The sequence below is a fragment of the Rhodamnia argentea genome, chromosome 11 (assembly GCF_020921035.1).
Source record: "Rhodamnia argentea isolate NSW1041297 chromosome 11, ASM2092103v1, whole genome shotgun sequence".
In the NCBI taxonomy this organism is placed as follows: domain Eukaryota; kingdom Viridiplantae; phylum Streptophyta; class Magnoliopsida; order Myrtales; family Myrtaceae; genus Rhodamnia; species Rhodamnia argentea.
The window spans coordinates 17196346-17211102 of record NC_063160.1 but is presented as its reverse complement, the minus strand read 5'-3'; the positions used below and the strand labels follow the sequence as shown (position 1 = coordinate 17211102).

General features: G+C 41.1%; 1 pseudogene; it reads right to left on the bottom strand.

Annotated features, from left to right (window-relative positions):
* Positions 1 to 953: 953 nt before the first annotated feature.
* On the bottom strand, positions 954 to 11611 carry LOC115729937 (annotated as a pseudogene).
* Positions 11612 to 14757: the final 3146 nt, after the last annotated feature.

Below are 14757 nucleotides of genomic sequence, written 5' to 3'. Positions count from 1 at the left end.
GTTGCAATAGCCTTGCCAACCCTAAGTCCAAACCAATGAAAAACAACAAAGAGAATAAAAAGAACAAAGAAAAATTTATAAAAAATTGAAAAAAATTAAATAGTATTAAAAATTGGCACATCGGCACCGGTCGTACCACGTTAGCGGTCTCCGGTCAAAATTGGCATAAATGACTAAATTGGCACAGTTGTAATAGGTTTAAGACTTTTTTGGTAATTCTCCCGGGGCTCGAGATGCAGAGGGGTTAAAATTTTGAAGGAAGATTCAAGTAAGATCTTCAATTTGGGTCAAAACATAATTCTATGGACAAAATAAATTTGGGATCCTTCTGATTTGGTTGGGAGAGAAACCTATAGAGAGAACTCGCACCGAGAATTGAAGAGCAACGTGGGAAAGAAAAGAAAATCCACAAAAAGCCCCGGAATTCAATTTGGGATCTTTCGTTCTTAGGATTTTACCTATTTCTTTACCCAATTACAATTTTTGGTCAAAATTGCACTTGCTCTTATCGTCTAAATAAGTCAACCGGCGAACATTTGGCTAGCCAGCGAGTAAGGGCTGTTATTTGAGACTAAGATGGTAACTTCATATTCTTATTTGAGACGATAATCACTTTGGGTCCTTATTTGAAAAAACGGCTTCATTTTGGGCATTTATTTGGAATTTTTCCTTTATTTAACGGAAGCTACAAGCTTAACAATCCGACAATACCGTTAGTTATTTCTGTCCACACGATCTTTCAATTAATGAGTGCTTTATGCAAACCACACGATGATGGTGTGTGGATCTACGGCTGAGATTGTACCGTTCTCGACACTACCGTCGTGGAAACATTTCCCTTATTTATTTATCCTTGTTGCCCATGAATGTCCAAAGTACAAACATCATCTTTAACTCTTGTCGAACAATAAGCTTATTCTATAGCTAGGAATAATATAAAGGTGAGCAAGGATGTGCTCCCAATCCAATATTTAGAGAGAACACTACTGTCTCTCTCTCTCTCATTTCAAGGGATCGAGTGGATGACGATCTTTCCGGTGACTCGGCCGGTCTCGAGATACGAGAACGCTTCGAGAGCCCGAGAAAACAGGAATGTGCCTTTAGGATCAAGCACCGGCTTTATTTTCTGGCTCTCTAGGAAAGGATTGAGCATCTCCAAGACCGAGCCATCGGATGTCACAACGAACAGGACAGCAGGTGGAGTTATCGCCCCACCTACTATTGTCACCACACTTCCTCCTTCCTTCACTGCCCTTACTGCCCTCTCACTTTGACCTGCACGCATTTTATTCCCTATCATTAAAACCCTTCAAAAATGCCTACAAAAGATGAGTATTTGTCTGAATGCTCAAAACTATTGAGACAGAATAAATGGAAAGATTTGTACCAACTGCAACATACACAACGTCGAATTTCTCCGGGAGATCTTCGAAGTTCTCTCCGGTGTAATCAATGGCCAAATCTGCTCCCAAGCTCTTTAGCAAGTCCAGCTTTCCGGTGCTAGATGTAGGCATTGCGCGGAACAAGCGATCGAACAATAAAATAGACAGAACAAGAAAATAAATCGGACACCGGATGTACGTGGTTCGGTCGTAAAGACCTACATCTACGGGGAGAGCAGCAACGAATTCTACTATAGAACGAGCGATACACGAAGATTACGGAACCACACTCGAGTCACTCAAACACTCTCAGTGTTTCTCAAGCTCCAATTACATTCAAGAACGCACACAGTGTTTAGCCCCCAATTCCTAGCAAAAATAATCTCTCAATCTCGCAAAGGAATTAACACAAATCTAACCTCAAAATTTAATCGGCTTCGACACTTGAATTCTTGATGTAATTCCATAGAATGAGCGATACACGAAGATTACGGAACCACACTCGAGTCACTCAAACACTCTCGGTGTTTCTCAAGCCCCAATTACATTCAAGAACGCACACAATGTTTAGCCCCAAATTCCTAGCAAAAATAATCTCTCAATCTCGCAAAAGAATTAACACAAATCTAACCTCAAGATTTAATCGGCTTCGACACTTGAATTCTTGATGTAATTCCGTAGAATAAATCCCACGAGCAAGCACTCGACAAACGGTGCTTCAAAGAAGTCTTCACGTCAACTACCGTGCGAGGACTCACGTACAAGCACTCACCTTGGCGATGCTTCAAGAGCCACCCACGCTTTTCAACTCCCTACTCACGAAGCTCACTCAATCACTATATGTTTGCATGCCCAAAGAAGTCGACTCCAAGCACGTAAATAGGAAAGTGGTTATACCCAAGATCCAATCAAAAGTTTGACTTCCTTTTCTTGAGTGCAACTCCAACGAGCACTAGGATATTAAATTTTCATATATCTCCTTTTTCTGATTTGTTTCAAGTCCTTATCCAACGGAATCCCTTTGATTTAAATTCTCGAACTTGGATTTCTTTGGAGGACGCCCGCAAATCATTCCAACTTATCTTGAGTCGGGTTTTATCTAAAGGGCTCAAATTCGAGATATATTATAACAATCTCCACCTTGGCTCGATGTTTGAGCCAAATCACAATCGCTTCACTATAATCCGAACTTCTCGCTACTACTCTCCCACAGCCCTAATGGGCTCAACCGCCATAGATATCATCCAAGTCCAAGCCGCGCTTGAACTTCGCCATAACCGTGGACCTCATTAGAATACCAATTGAACATGCACATTTAACCGCTTCACAAGTACTTTCTGATACAAGCTCCTTAATCACGGATAAAGCAAAACCACCGTCGCATCTATATCTCTTAGGAGATCGAACACGTACCTTATCAATATCAGCGATTACAGCAACCATTGGCTCTACAAGCTCCATCTCGCTACAAGCACCATCTGTGTCGATTATTGCGCTAATATCTGCTACCTCAAAAGTTTCTGGTTGCAACTCCACCTCAAGTTGAACACCGCCCGGATCCGTATGAACACTGCTATAATCACTCCTAGCCCGAAGTACTGGAGACTCGTCAAAGGTAACTTTTCTGCTGCAAACATGTGAATTTATATTCGGTCACCACAACTAATAACCACACTCACCTCGTGCATAGCCATGGAATATGCACATTGCCCTCACATCGAGCTTACCATCACTTACTTGATAATAACACGGGCAATCAAACATTCTAAAAATAGAATAATCAGCAACGTTACCCGACCACACTTCTTCGGGAGTCTGATATCCGATCGCAGTCAATAGAGATCTATTCACCAGGTAGCTCACCATACTAAGCGCATCCGCTAGAACTCTTCTAGCCATACCAAGACTAAAGATCATTTTACGGGCCATCTTTAGTAATGTTACGCTCATCAATTCTGCAACCTGTTGTGGTCTACTGGCACTAGTGTGGTGTTTCACTATACCCTTTATCATGCAGAATTTATTTACGAGCTTCGAGCAGAACTCCATGCTACCGTCGGTTCGCACATGCTTGATCGACTTAGCGGTCTCCACCTCGATCAAAGCTCTCGACCGTGTGTTCCCGACAACGACATCAAACTTGTGCACCGGCACGTACACCCGGGTCTTCTTTGAGCGATCGTTAGACTCTCGAACAAATGCTGACGTCTCCGAAGCGAAACCCGTCAAAGTCACACCTTGAAGTTCATATAGGCCACCATGCTTGATTCCTTTCATTATCACCAGGGCACCTCGAACAATCTTCAGAACTCCACCTTGTGAAGCATACTTGCATCCAAATGAATCTAGGGCACCCAAGGAAATTAAGTTCTTTTTCAATTCTGGAACGTGTTTTACTCTAGTCAATGTCCTCACAATACCATCATGCATCCCGATTTTAACATCACCAACACCCACAACATCGCATTCAACATTGTTCCCCAACCGCACTTTACTACTATCCGTGCACCGATAAGTAGCAAACCAGTTCTCGTTTGGTGTAACATGAAAAGAACAACCAGAATCCATAATCCATCCGTCAAATGATGAATTCTCGGTGACAGACAAGACCCTATCGACACCATCGGAATCATCGCCTACAACTGCAACATCATCCGGAGATTCAACTCTAATTCCCTTACCCATTTCGTTTTTCAGCTTTAAGCAATTCCTTCTAAGATGCCCTCTCTTGCCACAATTTCAACAGACAGCACCACCGGTCCTAGAATGACTGCGTCTATTCGAGTTCATACTACTTCTACTACCACGAGTATTAGTTCTTCCTCTATTTTCACCTACTAAAGCCGTAGATATATATTCGCCAAATTCTCTTCTACGGATGTCCTCACTTAAAATTAAATCTTGAATACCATCGAACGTCAAACTTGTTGACCCGGAGAAATTACTAACAGCGAAAACAATAGTATTCCAGCTATCGGGCAATGAGGATAAAAAAATCAAGGCACATACCTCATCTTCAAAGTCAATATCAACCGAACTCAATTGACTAATAATCACATTGAATTCATTGATATGATTAGCAACAGACGCACCTTCGCTCATCTTCAAATTAAACAGACGTCGCATCAAATGGACCTTGTTGATCGCAGAGGGCTTCTCGTACATATCCGACGGGGCTTTCATCAAACCCGTGGTCTTCTCTTTAACGATATTAAACACGACGTTACGAGCCAACGTCGGTCGAATAACACCCAGCGCTCGTCTATCCAGTAATTCCCAATCGGCTTGCTTCATCGTCTCTGGTTTCTCCCCGGACGGGGCCAAGTGCGGCTTCATCTGATATAGATAGTCTTCAATCTGCATCTTCCAGAAACCAAAGTCCTTCCCCTCAAATTTGTCGATTTTTACTTTTACTTCTCCTGTCGCCATCGATTCGCTTCAATTCGACAAACCTAGCTCTGATACCAATTGTTACGCAGAACAAGCGATCGAACAATAAAATAGACAGAACAAGAAAATAAATCGAACACCAAATGTACGTGGTTTGGTCGTAGAGACCTACGTCCACGGGGAGAGCAGCAACGAATTCTACTATAGAACGAGCGATACACGAAGATTACAGAACCACACTCGAGTTACTTAAACACTCTCAGTGTTTCTCAAGCCCCAATTACATTCAAGAACGCACATAGTGTTTAGCCCCCAATTCCTAGCGAAAATAATCTCTTAATCTCGCAAAGGAATTAACACAAATCTAACCTCAAGATTTAATCGGCTTCGACACTTGAATTCTTGATGTAATTCTGTAGAATAAATCCCACGAGCAAGCACTCGACAAACGGCGCTTCAAAGAATTCTTCACGTCAACTACGATGCGAGGACTCACGTACAAGCACTCACCTTAGCGATGCTTCAAGAGCCACCCACAGTTTTCAACTCCCTACTCACGAAGCTCACTCAATCACTATATATTTGCATGCCCAAAGAAGTCCGACTCTAGCACGTAAATAGGAAAGTGGTTATACCCAAGATCCAGTCAAAAGTTTGACTTCCTTTTCTTGAGTGCAACTCCAACGAGCACTAGGATATTAAATTTTCATATATCTCCTTTTTCTGATTTGTTTCAAGTCCTTATCCAACAGAATCCCTTTGATTTAAATTCTCGAACTTGGATTTATTTGGAGGATGCCCGCAAATCATTCCAACTTATCTTGAGTCGGGTTTTATCTAAAGGGCTCAAATTCGAGACATATTATAACAGTAGCCGCCACTCTTAATGCACCAAACACTTGCTTGGCTAGCTGTGTTTTCGGACCAACAAAAGTTGATTAAATCATATGCATCGTGTTCTCAAGATCTAAATTGAGTGAATACCGGAGCAAATCCCAACCCAATAATGGTTGACATCATTGGTTGTGCTATGACCCTTTTTGTTTTTTTACTTTTCCAAGCCTCAACGAAGCTTAGCAACACAAAATGATATACCTGAATCACGAGTGTACTGACAACGCCGGCGCCACCCAAAACGAGGATGGATTTGCCGGGCGATAAGCCGATCCTCTCGAGGCCTTCGTAAGCGGTTTCAATGGCCAAGGGAAGTGAGGCGGCTTCAACAAAGCTCAAGTTCTTAGGCTTAAGAGCCAGCAGCTTCTCTTCCACAGCAATGAACTCGACCCGAGTGCCATGTTGCTTTGGGTGGTCCAAAGCTTTCTCATTGATGTCTCCGTACACTTCATCCCCAACTTTGAACTTCTTCACTTGTTCCCCGACTTTCACTACCACACCGGCCACATCGTTGTTAGAAATTAAACCAAATTCATGTATATCGAGGCTATTGTTGATGAACTTCCAAGACGCATGTACCGGTTTGTGCATGTACCGAGACCTATCTTTATTAGTTGAGTGTTTCAAGAGTTTTGTTGTATTTCGATGCGTAGTAAATGCTATGTATATACATCATATCTGTTCATGTATCTAGTGTAGATCAAGAGTCGTGTTTTAAACCTATAAATAGGCGTGTCTTGTAACCATTTCGGTGTGGATGAATCGATTGTGAATACGGTATATTGAAAAGCCACCTTTCGTCTCATCTTCCTTGTGTGAACAAAGTTCCTTTGTGAGTGCTTGTTGAGTGCCCCACAGTCGATTTCTCCCAACAAATTGGTATCGGAGCTTCATAGTTTCGTGATTATGGCATCAATAAGCAACCTTCCTTTTCGATATCCAGTCCTCATCAAAGAAAACTATGGCAAGTAGGCTTCCGGAATGAAAGCCATACTCGGCGCCCATAGTGTGTGGGATCTCGTCAACAATGGCTATGATGAGCCGGATGAAGATGTTGCGTTGACTCAAACTCGGAGGAATGCGTTGGAGAAGACTCGTTCGAAAGATCAACTCGCTTTGTCAATCATCTTTCAAGCCTTGAATGATTTCATGTTCGAAAAAGTCTCAAATGCTACTACATCCAAGGAGGCATGGGAGATTCTTCAATCCACTCACCAAGGTGTTGAGAAAGTAAAGAGGATTCGTCTTCAAACTTTGAGAGGCGAATTCGAGGTAATTCGTTTGAAAGAATCTGAGTCGATTTCTGATTATTTCACATGAGTTTTAGCTATTGTGAATCAGATGAAAATGAATGGCGAAGATGTTCCTAATGTTCGTGTTCGAAAAAATCCTGCGGTCATTGGATAAGAAGTTCGATCACATCGTCGTCGCTATCGAGGAATCAAAAGATGTCGATTCTATAACGGTCGATGAGCTCATGGGTTCGTTACAAACCCATGAAGAAAGACTGAAAAGAAACAAGTCCGAGCCGATGGAGAAAGTACTCCAATCTCGATTGACTATCCGAGATGACAAAGGACAAAGAAGTGACCCTGTGCAAACTCGATGGGTCAATCAAGATCGTGAATAAGGATGCGGTAGAGGCAGTTTCCAAAGAAGAGACCGTGGACGAAGCGGAGGAAATTTCGCCCGAAGCAATGAGTGCTTTCATAATCAAAGAAGTGCTCGTGGAAGAGGAAGAAACACAAATGTGCGGTATGATAAATCAAAGGTTCGATGTTATCGTTATAATAAATGTGGCCATTATGCTTATGAGTGTTGGCGAAAAGAAAGTGTGGTAGCAAATGAAAAGGCGAACTTGGTGAATGATGGTGATCAAGTTCTTATGCTGGCATTTAAAGAAAATGCTGATGAAAAAAATGATACGTGGTACTTGGATACTAGAGCAAGTAACCACATGTGCGGTCGAAAGGAGATATTCATCGAAATGGATGAGACAAGAAAATGAAAAGTCTCGTTCGGTGATAATTCTAAAATTCTCGTCGAAGGGAAAGGTACGATTCTAATTCATCCGAATAATGGAACACGTCGCTTTATTACTAACGTGTATTATGTACCGAAGATGTTGAGCAATATTTTGAGTTTGTGACAGCTTCTTAAGAAAGGATTTACTGTCCGGATGAAAAATCTATGTCTTATGTTGAGAGATCGCAATAATAAGTTGATTGCGAATGTAAAGATGTCGAAAAATAGGATGTTCACTCCGAACATCAAAGATGAAATGTCTACATGCCTTCAAGCATGTGTAGACAATCCTTCGTGGCTATGGCACTTGAGGTTCGGCCATCTCAATTTCGGCGGACTCAATATGCTTTTTCTCAAGAATATGGTGTATGGCTTACCGCATATTGATCATCCCGATCAATTATGTGAAGGGTGTGTTATTGGCAAGCATTCCAGAACCAGCTTTCCGAAGGAGTCGATGTATCGAGCGAAGAAGCCACCGGAGTTAATTCATTCTGATGTATGTGGTCCGATCACTTCTCGGTCATACGGTAATCATCGATACTTTGTTACGTTTATTGATGATTTTACTCGAAAGACTTAGGTGTTTTTCTTGAAAGAAAAATCGGAAGTGTTTGATACGTTTAAGCACTTTAAGAAAATGGTTGAAAAGGAGAGTGGTTATTTTATCGCTCTTTAAGAACCGATCGTGGAGGAGAATTTACTTCTGGAGAATTCAATCAATTCTATGATTACCATGGTATTTGACGTTTCTTAACGGCGCCGTACTCCCCACAACAAAATAGTGTAGCTAAGCGAAAGAACGAAACCATTCTCGACATGGTTCGTAGTATGTTGAAAAGCAAAAATTTGTCAAAGGAGCTTTGGGCCGAAGTCGTCGGATGTGCAATTTATTTGCAAAATTGATGTCCCACGCAAGGACTCGATGGTGTTACTCCCGAAGAAGCATGGACCGGGAGAAAACCTCCGGTTTCTCACTTGAGAATTTTTGGGAGCATTGCTTATGCTCACATACCTGACCTGAAAAGATCGAAGCTAGAAGACAAGAGCAAGAAGCTTATTTTTATCGGGTATGATTCCTCATCGAAAGCTTACAAATTGTTTGATCCTGTTACTTTGAAAGTTTATGTAAGCAGAGATGTGAAGTTCGATGAAGATGCTTTGTGGGAAGACAATCGAAAAGTTGTCGAATCCGCTCGTAATGATTACGTCGAAATGGGGCGTGATTCAGTCGAAATAGAAGACAACTCATTGAATCCTTCATCTTCCTTTCCAACATCATTTTCAAGTCCAAGTTCATTATCACCAACTTCTTCAAATGGTGTTGATGAACCGATAGCACCAAGATCGAGAAGATTATCTGAACTTTATGAAACCACCGAAGAACTCCATCTTGTATGTCTTCTCGCAGATTGTGAACCACTTATTTTCGATGAAGCTGCTAAAGAAGAAAAATGGAGAAAAGCCATGGATGAAGAAATAGAAGCCATCGAAAAGAATCAAACATGGGAACTCGCAGATCTTCCGAAGGACAAAAAGGCGATCGATGTCAAATGGGTGTATAAGGCTAAGAAGAATGAGAAAGGAGAAGTCACTCGTTATAAGGCCAGACTTGTCGCAAAGGGCTACAAGCGAAAAGCTGGGATCGACTATGACGAGGTGTTTGCACTTGTCATCCGAATGGAAACCATCCGACTAATGATTTCCATTGCAGCTCAAAATCGGTGGCCCATATATCAAATGGATGTCAAATCGGCATTCCTGAATGGTGTTCTTGAAGAAGATATTTATGTCAAACAACCACTTGGGTTTGTTGTGAAAGGTCATAAAGACAAAGTGCTGAGATTGAAGAAAGCTTTGTATGGGCTTAAGCAAGCTCCAAGAGCTTGGAACTCCAAAATCGATGCTTATTTCAAGGCGAATGGCTTCGAACAATGTCCATACGAACATGCTCTCTACTTGAAGCACGAGAAAGGTGATGTTTTATTGGCATGTTTATACGTCGATGATCTTGTCTTCATAGGAAATAATTCCGGATTGATCGACACTTTTAAAGCGTCGATGGTGAAAGAGTTTGAGATGACAGATAATGGTCTCATGAATTATTTTCTGGGTATCGAAGTAAAGCAAAATGCAGATGGGATTTTTATTTCCCGAAAAGGATATGCTGAAAATATCCTTGAGAAATTTAACATGAAAAATTGCACTTCGGTTAATACTCCGATGGATTGTGGTGCAAAACTGTCGAAGTTCGATGAAGGTGTTGATGTTGATTCGACATATTATAGAAACTTGAGGTATTTGACCCGTACCGGACCGGATATCATGTACAGTGTCGGAATTGTGAGTCGATATATGGAGAATCCGAAGACATCTCATCTTAAAGCGAAAGAGGATACTTCGGTACATCAAAGGTACTATCTCTCTTGGCTTGTATTATTATCGATCTGAACTATTTCAACTCGTAGATTATTCAGATAGTGACTATGGGGGATATGTCGATGACCGAAAGAGCACTACGGGTTTTGTATTTTATCTGGGTGAAGTTGCTTTTACATGGTCATCAAAGAAGCAATCCGGTGTTACTCTGTCGACATGTGAAGCGGAGTATGTTGCTGCATTATCGTGTGTGTGTCATGCGATATGGTTGAGAAAGTTGCTAAAAGAAATCCATATGGAGCAAAAGGATGCAACGGAAATTTTTGTTGATAATGTTTCTGCCATTGCTTTGGCAAAGAATCCAGTTTTTCATGAGAGGAGCAAGCATATCGATGTTCGATATCATTTTATTCGAGAACAAGTCAACGACAAACAAATCGAAGTTGTGCACATGAAGACCGGTGATCAAGTCGCAGATATTTTTACGAAACCTCTCAAGATCGAAATGTTTCGGAAATTCAGAAGTTTACTTGGAATGATCGACGGAAGAGAATTTGGTTTAAGGGGGAGTGTTAGAAATTAAACCAAATTCATGTATATCGAGGCTATTGTTGATGAACTTCCAAGACGCATGTACCCGTTTGTGCATGTACCGAGACCTATCTTTATTAGTTGAGTGTTTCAAGAGTCTTGTTGTATTTCGATGCGTAGTAAATGCTATGTATATACATCATATCTGTTCATGTATCTAGTGTAGATCAAAAGTCGTGTTTTAAACCTATAAATAGGCGTGTCTTATAACCATTTCAGTGTGAGTGAATCGATTGTGAACACAGTATATTGAAAAGCCACCTTTCGTCTCCTCTTCCTTGTGTGAACAAAGTTCTTTTGTGAGTGCTTGTTGAGTGCCCCACGATCGATTTCTCCCAACAATCGTAGCCTGGCACAATCTTAAAGAACACGAAGAAAAACAGAGACACTAAGAAAAACAAACATTCGAATGGAAAAAAAAGCATTTAGAAGCTAATAATGATTCTCGAAGAAGTCTTCCGATAATCGAGCTTTTATATCACCCACTATCGGTCAAAATTTAGTTTTCACAAGTGGAGTTACTACCATAACCGATGAAATGCGAAACGAGAAATTCCAGATCATAATAGAATTGCATTTAACACTCATTAGCGATCCACCAAAGACCCGTAATGGATGAAATCAAAGGAAAAACTAAAAACGATGTCTTACGGGTGGTGAAGAGTCGATGTCCTTAAAGAATCCAAGAGCTCTCTTGGCATCAACGGGATTGAGGGCGGCAGCAAGAACCTTAGCAAGGACCTAGTCTTCCTTAATCTCGGGAACCCCAACATCCGAAACTAGCTTCAAGACATTGATGGGGTTCCCACGTTCGGCATAGACCCAAGCCTTGATCTTAGAGGGGATGGTGAAATCTGAGTAGGAAGCCATTGAATGAGCAAAAAGCCAAGCTAAGTAAAACCGTGTGCGGATTGGTGGGAAAGCAGATGAGATTCAAAGTTTTTGGTTGATTCCGGGTTACTTGAAGTGAACTCGTCTTGTCCATTTATGGATAGTGTTTAAGGTAGAGGGTCGATGAGGGTGATCATGATGGATTGGTGAAGCTTGACATTGGTTTTAAGCATCTTGGAATTGTCAATGCACATAGACATGAATGTGGTCCAAAGTCGTTGTGTCTTAACGCCATCTTTGGGTGAGCTCCATCATTTGATGGACGATAAGGGGACATTCTTGGTAGAATAGTGATCTTATCTAAGCATTCCAACTGTCTAGAGGCTATTATTTTGATTTGATGTCATCTTATGATCCATGAGCATAATAATGCAACATGTATTGGGTTTTTGAATAATACGACCTTCTTCCCCTCTTCTTCAAGAAATATGAAAAAGTAGCAAGCTTTTCATCATCTTGGCATCGAGCTATTTTTCCGACACGACCTCCCCCCTACAGTGTCGTCACTGCAATAGAGTTTAACCATTAAGTTAGGGATAGATGGGTGTGGTTTGTCTAATGCACATTCAGTCATACCGGCATGGCTCCAACGGAATGATCAATTCAGTTCTAAACATATTATACGGACATCAACTCAGTCTTAAAATTTCTAATTTTGCCAATGAAGTCTACCAAATTGCATGTCACTCTCGCGTTAAACCGTGTTTGGTTTCTATGATTTGTAATGGATAATATCGCAATCATTTATAGAGTCACAACTCCCTCACTCATGCCTAAGCACGCTTATAGGTGAGCACATCCCTAGAAGGTCATCTATCTTGGTAGTACTGCGCACTGAGCATGCTTAACTCTGGAGTTTCGAAGTTAAGAATTGCCGTTACGTCAAAAGGCGACTCTGTGAGTTAATTCTAATTTTCATATATATATATATGTATGTATGTATATCTCACGTAATAACTCTCCCCTTATTCCGTTCGCGAGTTGGCTCATTCATGTGCCATTTTCCATCCTAGAAACCCGTCGGCATCTGCTCATTGTCCAAGTCCTCATATCACGGCAATCACTCGAATATATAAATTTGAACTTGGTAAGGTTTGTGATTTAAGAATATTTGTATTTTTGTTTGTTTTACAGAAAACGAATTTTATTGTAAAATATTTTCAAAGGGCAAGTCATTTTCGTACTTTTTTTTTCTATTTGTACTTTGCAAATAATATGGAAGTCAAAATCTCAAGTATATCTTCAGGTCTGGAATTCAGGTTTTTCCAATCTCGTGCCTGGACTCATTCTCGAGGTGACCCGGGCCCGAGAGATGGGTTCTCGAGTCCGATCATCAAGGTCCCGGGCCGGGGCATTGGGGACCTACTCGGGACCGGTCTCAAGGGCTCTAGACCGGCCACCGAGGTCCCGATCCTTGGCTCTTGGGTCAGCGACCTCGCCACGAGGCCTTAGTCCCAATCGACCGGGACTTGGGCCCGACCCGCTTGTCTCTGTGACCCAATAACATGTCATGGTCAACCGTACAATGGTCGGGGTTGCTTACCGGAGGGCATGTTAAAATATATGTCTCGAGTTTGAGCTCGAACGAAATCCGACGATGTATTGTGTGGATGCTTCAGCACGTGAAAGAAGAAAAAAAAAAAGATTGGCACATATATTCGCCGGTGGATATGTGTTCACGTGAAAGGATGAGAAGAGGGGAAAGTGCAATCTTTGACTTTGACCGAATTATGTGGATATTTGTTCACAGTGGACTCCTTGAAGATAACGACAATGAAAGAAATAAAGAAGAAGGAAAAAGATAAGATTTGCTTTCTTGTTGTTGAAAAAGTTGCGTGCAAGAAAGGAGAAAGTCCAAGTTTTGGACGTTGACCGTGTACATGGATTTCCTAATCCTAGTCCATGTTGAGTCGGCCAACGAACGTCCCTTCTTGGAGGTATAAATATCATTCGTGAACTTGGCCGTAACTAAGGGGTCTCGAAGCGCCGTTCTTAAAACGAGTGCTTGACGTGGGTTTCTTCGTGGAATTACATCAAGAATTCAAGTGTCGAAGCCGATTAAATCTTGAGATTAGATTTGTATTAATTCTTTTGCGAGATTGAGAGATTATTTCGTTAGGAATTGGGGGTTAAACACTGTGTGCATTCTTGAATGTAATTGGGGCTGAGAAACACTAAAAGCGTTTGAGTAACTCGAGTGTGATCCGTAATCTCCGTGTATCGCTCGTTCTATAGTGAAATTCGTTGTTGCTCTCCCCGTGGACGTAGGTCTCTACGACCGAACCACGTACATCTGGTGTCCGATTTATTTTCTTGTTCTCTCTATTTATTGTTCGATCGCTTGTTCCGCGCAACAGGGCAACTGTGGGTGGCTTTGAGGAATCCAAATGCTCTCTTCGGGTCAACGGGGTTGAGTGCGGCGGCAAGGACTTTTGCCCCTGTATATCAGGAAAATCAAAACATTAGCCAATGGAATCTTCACGCCTCCTCCTTCGCTTTGCGTTCAACGAATGAACAAGTTTGGTACAACACCAACCTATACAAAGAACTCATCTTGCGGCATTTCGCCATAGCCTGTTAAAAGTTAGGAACATCAACCGATGCTGCTATGGTTTATGCTCATACTATACGAATATCAAACTTTTCTGGAAGGTCTTCCAAGTTGTCCTTCTTGTAATCAATGGCCAGATCTGCACCCAAACTCATTGTTGACACCCGATTTTTAATCATCTTTTTTTCGATTTATTTTTGAAAATTCATAAAAAAATTCACAAAAAATTAGAAAATTGCAAAATCAACTTTGGTAGCCTTGGCCAAGCTCAAGGAACCATTTTTGATCAAAAAATAATTTTTCATATTTTTCGCATTTTTTGATATTTTTCAAAAAAATAGGAAAAATCCCAAAAAAATCAAGAAAAATATCAGTCGAGGTCACAAAAATACAGAAAAATAGCTAGTATTTTAATTTTATTTTTATTTTCATTTTGACCTCTTAAAGTTTGAAAATTCCAATTCGGATTTGTGTGTTCCTTCACAAATGCACCCCACAAATTAGACATAAAAATACCATTTGGGGTCATTTTATTTTTCTTTCTTCACTATTAAGGTTGTGACATGATTCTATAGTATTCCATTTCACATTCTGATCCAATTGCGCCTTAATTTGCTCAATTTTGGGATTAGGGACTTAATTGCACAAAAAATT